Source organism: Ahaetulla prasina, chromosome 7 (assembly GCF_028640845.1).
Source record: "Ahaetulla prasina isolate Xishuangbanna chromosome 7, ASM2864084v1, whole genome shotgun sequence".
Classification (NCBI taxonomy): Eukaryota; Metazoa; Chordata; class Lepidosauria; order Squamata; family Colubridae; genus Ahaetulla; species Ahaetulla prasina.
Window position 1 is genome coordinate 59607707 of NC_080545.1, and position 8047 is coordinate 59615753.

The window sequence follows — 8047 nt, forward strand, 5'->3', positions numbered from 1 at the left end:
ACCTTGGTCTAATTAGGGAAACTGCCAAAGGCCTTTCTTGCCAAATGTTCAGAAGTCACAGAAATAAAGACGTAGACGAAGCAGAAGACGAAGCAGAAGACGCAGCTACCAATGTTGTTTTCCAGCAAAGCTCAAATGCTGGTGCTGGTCTGTTTTAAGCCTTATGGGTGGGGCCAATAATCTCTTGGCCCTACTCCCGAGTTGTTGTCTTTTTTGCTTGAGCTGCTCTTGCCTTCTGGCAGCTCTTCTCATGCATGCATTAGGAACAGGCTCCTCCTGTTCATCTGCCTCACTACTATCAGTCTCTGGAGGCTCTGGAGTCCGCACCTCACTTCCCGATGACCCTGGCCTCACCTCAGCCTCATCACTGTCCGACTCCATTGCCAGCTCCATAGGCTGCTGACGGACCACAACAGTTTATGTCCAGGATGTAAGGAGTCTGTAAATATTTTCACAGCCCTCTTTTTGACTCGTGCAATATATAGGTCCTCAAAGGAAGGCAGGTTGGTAGCAATTATTTTTTTCTGCAGTTCTAATTTTCCTCTGAAGTCTGTGTCTGTCTTGCTGAGTTGCAGAACCAAGCCAGACAGTTATAGAGGTGCAGATGACAGACTCAATAATTCCTCTGTAGAACTGGATCAACAGCTCTTTGGGCAGTTTGAGCTTTCTGAGTTGGCGCAGAAAGAACAGTCTTTGTTGTCCTTTTTTGATGTTTTTGATGTTAGGTGTCCATTTTAGGTCTTGAGATATGGTAGAATATAGAAATTTGAAGGTCTCTACTGTTGATACTGTATTGTCTAGTATTGCAAGAGGTAGTAGTATGGGAGGGTTTCTCCTAAAGTCTACCACCATTTCTACTGTTTTGAGTGTGTTCAGTTCCAGATTGTTACGGTCGAACCACAAGGCTAGTCATTCGACCTCACGTCTATAAGCGGATTCGTCATTGTCTCAAATGAGACCAGTCACTCTTGTGTCATCTGCGAACTTCAGTAGTTTAACAGATGGATCGTTGGAGATGCAGTCATTGGTATACAGAGAGAAGAGAAGTGGGGAGAGTACACAGCCTTGGGGGGGCCCTGTGCTAATTGTACAGGTATCTGAAGTGATCCCGCTTAGCTTTACCTGCTGCTTCCTGTTTGCTGGGAAGCTTGTGATCCACTTACAAGTCTCTTTAGGTACTTGTAGCTGGTTTAGCTTAGTTAGAAGAGTGTCTGGAATGATGGTATTGAATACTGAACTAAAGTCTACAAAGAGGACCCTTACACAGGTCTTTGGAGATTCAGGATGTTGTAAGATGTAGTGCAGAGCCATATTAACAGCATCATCTGTTGATCTATTTGCTCGGTATGCAAATTGCAAGGGGTCTAACAGCAGATCCATGATGGTTTTCAAGTAGGAAAGCACTAGCCTTTCAAAGGCTTTCATGACTCCAGATGTTAAACTGTAGTTAACTGGTCTGTAGTCATTCAGTTCCTTGATAGTGGACTTCTTCGGCACTGGGATGATGGTAGAGCGTTTGAAGCAAAAAGGAACATAGCACATCTCTAGTGATTTATTGAAGATATGGGTGAAGATGGGGGCCAATTGGTCAGCACAGACTTTTAAGCAAGAAAGAGGTATCTTGTCTGGGCCTGGAGCTTTTCCTGGCTTTTGTTTGTGAAATAGGTCTTGCACTTCCTTTTCTGTGATCACTAGGGGTTGTGAACCCAATGGGATGGGGTCAATTGTAGGACATTTGGCTGTTGTTGGTGTATCTGAGATGGGGGTTGTGCAGTAAAACACGTTCAGGTCATCTGCCAGTTGTTGATTTCCTTCAGCCTGGGAAGGAAGTTTGCCATAACCAGTCATACTTTTAAGAGTTTTCCATATGTTTGCTGGTTCATTTGTTGAGAACTGATTCTTTAGCTTTTCAGAGTAGCTTCTTTTTGCTGCTCTGATCTACCTTGTTAATACATTTCTGGCCTGATTGTACAGCATTTTAACACCTTTTCTGTAGGCTTCCTCTTTGGAACAATGTAGCTGCTTAAGTTTACTGTGAACCAAGGTTTGTTGTTACTGTATATTTGCAAGTTCCTGGCTAGTACACATAGGTCTTCACAGAAGCTGACATATGATGTTACAGTATCTATTCATCTAAGTCTGCAAAGGTACTTTCAAAAACATTCCAATCAGTGCAGTCAGTGTAGCTTTAACCTTGCCTCCTTTGCTGGTCATGGCCATGCCCAGTTTAGCAAATGGGGAAAAAAATCCCGATACGTCACATGATACCGCCATGATGACGTGAGTTTGACAGCCCTGCTTTAGTACATCATACAGGACATGCCTCAAAGATGGCCTCTCCCCATGACAAAACCACCCACTGTAAAACAGTGGAGCCACTAAATCCTAATTCCTGCAGCTGTTCAGGTTTCACAACTGATACTATTGGGAACTGTGAAAAAGTTTCAAAAGGAGGGAAATACTCACTTCATCCAGGTCCTAACAAGTAATCAGTTGAAGTGACCAATGTTGCCTTGGCTATATGGGCAGATGTAATGCCTTTAGTGGCTACTTACAAATCAAAATGTAAGCCTTACAGAAATTTTGGCTTCCTGAGAAGTATCATGTGAGCTAGATATCCTTGAAGAAGTGGGACAATAGGCAAAGACTGGTGGTCAGCTTATGAATTTTGACCAGTACACTCTCTCCACACACAAAAATTGCACTCAAGACAGCTGTTCCTTGTAACTAAATTGCAGGCACTGAAGTTTTTGTGGTCAGCTCATGAGTTGACCAGCTTGAGAGTCAAGGGATTTCAATCAAGCATACAGCTACAATATAAGCCAGTGATAGTTAACCTTTTTGGTGCTGAGTGCCCAAAGTGTGCGCGTGAATACACATGGGTGTGCCCGGACCCTCAAAATGCAATGCAAGACCCCCCCATGCATGTGTTCCCTGTGCATGCACGTGCCCCCCATGCATGTGTATGCACCCCCATGAATGTGCATGTGCCCCCAATGCATGTGCCCTGCCCCCAATGCATGGACCCCTCCCCCTGTGCATGTGCCCCTCCCCCATGCCCAGTTTTGGCTTCCAGGTTGGTGCAGGAGGCTTTCCAGACCCAAAATGGGGCATGGTGGGGTGCATGTGCGAACTCCCAAAATGCAATGCGAGTGCTCCCCATGCATGTGCCCCGTGCATGCACATCCCCATTCATGTGTATGCACCCCCATGAATGCGCATGTGCCCCCAATGCATGTGCCCTGCCCCCAATGCATGCACCCCTCCCCCCATGCATGTGCCCCTCCTCCTGTACCCAGTTTTGGCTTCCAGGTTGGTGCAGGAGGCTTTCCAGACCCAAAACGGGGCAGGGGGGGGCACATGCAAACCCTCAAAATGCAATGTGAGTGCCTCCCGCGCATGCATGCACAGATCGCCCACATGTGCCCTGCCCCCGTGCATGCGCAATAGAGACCCAAAGTCCAGCTGGCTGGTGAGAGGTGCGTGCACATGTGCAGTGGAGCTGGGCTGGGGCGACGTGTGCCACTTCGGGCACGCGTGCCATAGGTTCGCCATCACGAATATAGGCTGTATGGAGATACTGTTTGCAAGAGCCTCATTTTTTAAACACTTTGAGATAATTTATAGCTAAAAAGTTTCTGAGTGGCAGGATGAGAAAAACCCTTTGAACCCTTTAAAAAAAAACTTTAAAAACTCTTTGTATTTGTTAAGAATGATGGCATGATCATTCTATGTGTAAGCCATCATTCTTAATGAAATACAAAGGGTGTTTTTTTTTTAAGTTTTATAAAAGGAGGAAGATTGGGACCAGCCATGGAGAAAGGAGCTGAATCAGCATAACACTACTCCACCCAGTCCCAAGCCCTACAGGTGGCCCAAAAGATACCATGCTTAATGATACTGAAAGCCATCAAGGAGACCAGGGATAGATGTACTACCTAATCCCACTCTCTCCAGATTACAATGATTACAAATTGTTCATAATTCCATCTGATTTTAAATTATTTTTGCAAGAATGTATTCATGAGATCAATGTGGTTTTTTTAAATCTAAAAGGCAGTTAAAGAATAATCTTAGAAATGTATTGGACGTTTTGCAATATTTGGAATAACTAATGAAGAAACCTGCATATTTTATTATATTTTATTGTTTTTATTAAATGTAAGTTGATTGCAGCTTTTCATGAGGTAGTATACAAACAAATATGATAAATCATAGCAAATCACAGCAAACAAACAAACAAGAATAATAGCAAACAAATATTATTTCATCTTGACTGCTTCCCGTTCTACTTTTAACCAAAATAGATCATGGAAATATTAAAGCATAGATAACCTCTGGCGTAGCAAGTGAACAATAAATGCATAGCACACATTTAATGTTCCACTTAACTATGATGCAGCAATTAAATTTCAAAACAAAATGTCAAATGCTGGATTTTTTTTACATGACTGCATTATTGTAATGAATCTTTTAAAAACAGACATTCATCCATAAATATTTAAACTATGTATCTTCAGATACAGGACAGAGACAACAGCCTCATAGTAACCCTTGAATAAATATTGCTTCACCTGCAGTCTTAACTAAAGCTTGAAAGGTTTAAATTTTTGTTTGACTAGGAAGGCTTTTGAACCTTCTATCAGGGTTCATTATATGCCTTCGTTATATCATTATATACCTTCATTGTATCATTATTTTATACTAGAGTCTATTGCTTTTAAATATTGGGCCTGCACCCAGTATTACTAAAATCCATAAAGTATTATTGTTCATGTACTGTTCTTTTCCATATGAACTTTGGGTGAACCTTTTGTACATCCTAATTCCAAGTTACTGTTCAATCATGCTATTTCCAGCCATGTCATGTTATACTGTCAGCTTAGGGAAAATGTTTGACTACTTGGGTGCAATACCCGAATCCAAAAAAATATTTTCAGGGCATGACATCTGATTGTGTTTTGTTTATTTAGATCAGGTGCTTAGGAATGGGAACTCTGGGATGCTTTCCATAATCATCTAATTTCATTATATTCATTGACATTATTCATATGGGTGATGTACCGAACTTGCCAATATACAGTAACAGCAAACCTTGGTTCACACCTAAACTTAAGCAGCTACGTCACTCCAGTTCTACAGAGGAATTATTGAGTCTGTCATTTGCACCTCTATAACGGTCTGGTTTGGTTTTGCAACCCAACAAGAAAGACACAGACTTCATAGGACAATTAGAACTGCAGAAAAAATAATTGCTACCAACCTGCCTTCCATTGAGGACCTGTATACTGCACGAATCAAGAAGAGGGCCGTGAAAATATTTACAGATCCCTCACATCCTGGACATAAACTGTTTCAACTCCCACCATCAAAACGACGCTATAGAGCATTGCACATCAGAACAACTAGACACAAGAACAGTTTTTTCCCGAAGGCCATCACTCTGCTAAACAAATAATTCCCTCAACACTGTCAAACTATTTACTAAATCTACACTGCTATTAATCTTCTCATCGTTTTCATCACCAATCTCTTTCCATTTATGACTGTATGACTGTAACTTTTTGTCACTATCATTAAGTGTTAAATTGCAACCTGTGACCATCATTTGTGTTGTAAATGTTGTACCTTTGATGGGGGTTTTTTTCTTTTTCTTTTATGTACACTGAGAGCATATGCACCAAAACAAATTCCTTGTGTGTCCAATCACACTTGGCCAATAAATTCTATTCTATTCTATTCTATTTTTTACAAGCTAGAGGAGCCTGATGAAGAAACATCATGAATACCCATCACTAGGCTTCACTGGACAACACTGCATCCCATGTTGTTTACATACAGATTAATTGGCACAAAAATACTGTAGTTGCTTAAGGCTTGCTTCAGTCTGAGAAAGTGAAATTTGTAGATGGCTATCCAGATGCAACTACCAATATTCATTAAGCATGATAGCTATGAATTACCTCAAACTGTGGTAGAACAAAGCAGAAAGATGTGATGACATCCATATCCTACTTGTGGGCATTGAATTAGCCCCAAAAGGAACAGAATGTTGAACCAAACAGATGTTCCAGCAAAGAGGTTCTAAAATATTGCTAGGCTTAAACATAGATTTGAAGAGAATATTTCTTATCTTCCAAAGCTATTAAAGAAATATTTTATAAAATACAGTAATAGTTTTACAGATTAAGTATTCCAAGTACAGAATCATGATGAAAATAATTATTAATAATAATATATCTAAGAGTTTGCAATGATAGTTTACCCTATACAATTTTGACTGCTATCTCTTTTTATTGATGATTGTGCTAAATTATAAATTACCTATTAAAGATTTTGTAATGTCAGGGGTGGCCTATAATGCATTAAAATACATTCAGATTTTGATTCAGAATTAGCTTCCTATAATCATGTAAATATCTCAAACTTAACAGGAATGTAATCTAGATTTTTATTACACATATATGAAAGGCATTTATTGCAGCAATGAAGGTAGTCTTAGGTATCTTGCTATCAATTGTTCTAGTAAGAGACTAATTTCTTTCTCAGAGAATGAGTTCAATAGGAAGTAGTTAAGTGTTTGGACTATGACTGGAGAGATGCAGATTTAAGTCCCTACTGAACCTTGGAACTCAGTGGTGGACTTTGAATGAGATAACAAATTGGTTCATGCACAGCATAAATCATGGTATACAGAATTAGGTTGTGTTCACACAGTAACCAAAGCAAAACTAAATACCATATTGTTGCTTAGAAATATGTGTCCATCAGATCCTTCTTAGCAGCCTAACCTATACTGCAACTTGTTTTTGTAAGACAAATGAGGGGAAACTCCATTAGGGACATCTATTGCTCTAAGGCTAAAAGACAATTTCTAAACTACAAATATATAGGTAGCTGATCATACAGGTGGATTCTGTCCTTGATGCTTTCTACATTATATTTTTAACCAAATATGTTTCTGCACATAAGCTTAAGTTAAACGACATATCTACGAAATGATTCCAAAACTAGATACCCTTTAGGGGGTTTTTTTTGAAGTAGTTATCACTGACTATATTCACACCAGATATTAGCTGGTGGCTTAATGAATTAATCCCACTGTTTGAATTCATAGCACAAAGTGGTCTACAAGGTAACCAAATATAATTTTATCTACTCTGCTGAGTGAACCCAGCCACTGACAGGTGTCCAGCATACTGTATCATGATTGGTTACCAAGGGTTTAATGAAAAAACACTGGCTGGTTTGCATGCTTGTTATACTATAAATTAATTTCTTCTTATATATATATATGCTTATACTTCCTTATATTACCTCATATATGTTTATATACTATATAATCTTTTTATGTGATGCTTATATATATTGTTGTGACAAAATAAATAAATAAATAAATAAAATAAAAACAATGTCCGAGTCCCTATGTTAAGCCAAAAAACACATATGGCAGCTTTTGTGACTGTGAACGTAGCATACCCATGATTCTGCTCAGCTCAGAACTGACTTCCTTTCCAAATACCTGCTGTGTTAGATCCTTTGCAGCACATTAATTAAAAAACAAAAACAAAGGTGAATACAGCATTCACTGCATTTTGAATACAAAAACTTTTCATTGTTCCAAGTTGGGGAAAGGTCATGGTGAAACCAGTAATAACTATAAATAGATCTTGATCAAGGGCAATGTTACCTTTAATAAAAGCCTCCTAAAGTTCCCAACACAGTATTTTGTTTATCATTATATTATATGATTTCATTTTATTTTGTAATAAGTAATACTTATGTGTAATAATAAATTTTGTAATCAGTAATAACTCTTAATAATTACTGTATCCACTAATGAGGACAGGAAGACCTGGAGGAATGTTGCCCATGGGGTCACAGTGGATCGGACACGACTTCGCAACTAAAAACAACAATCCACTAATAGTGCAAGACCATGCTGTATAAAAATTATCTGATTTAGAGTCATTTCCCTTAAAGAAGGAAATAAATGCATAGAGTCATTCTTTTCTAACCTTGCATGCTAAATATTCCTGAATCATTA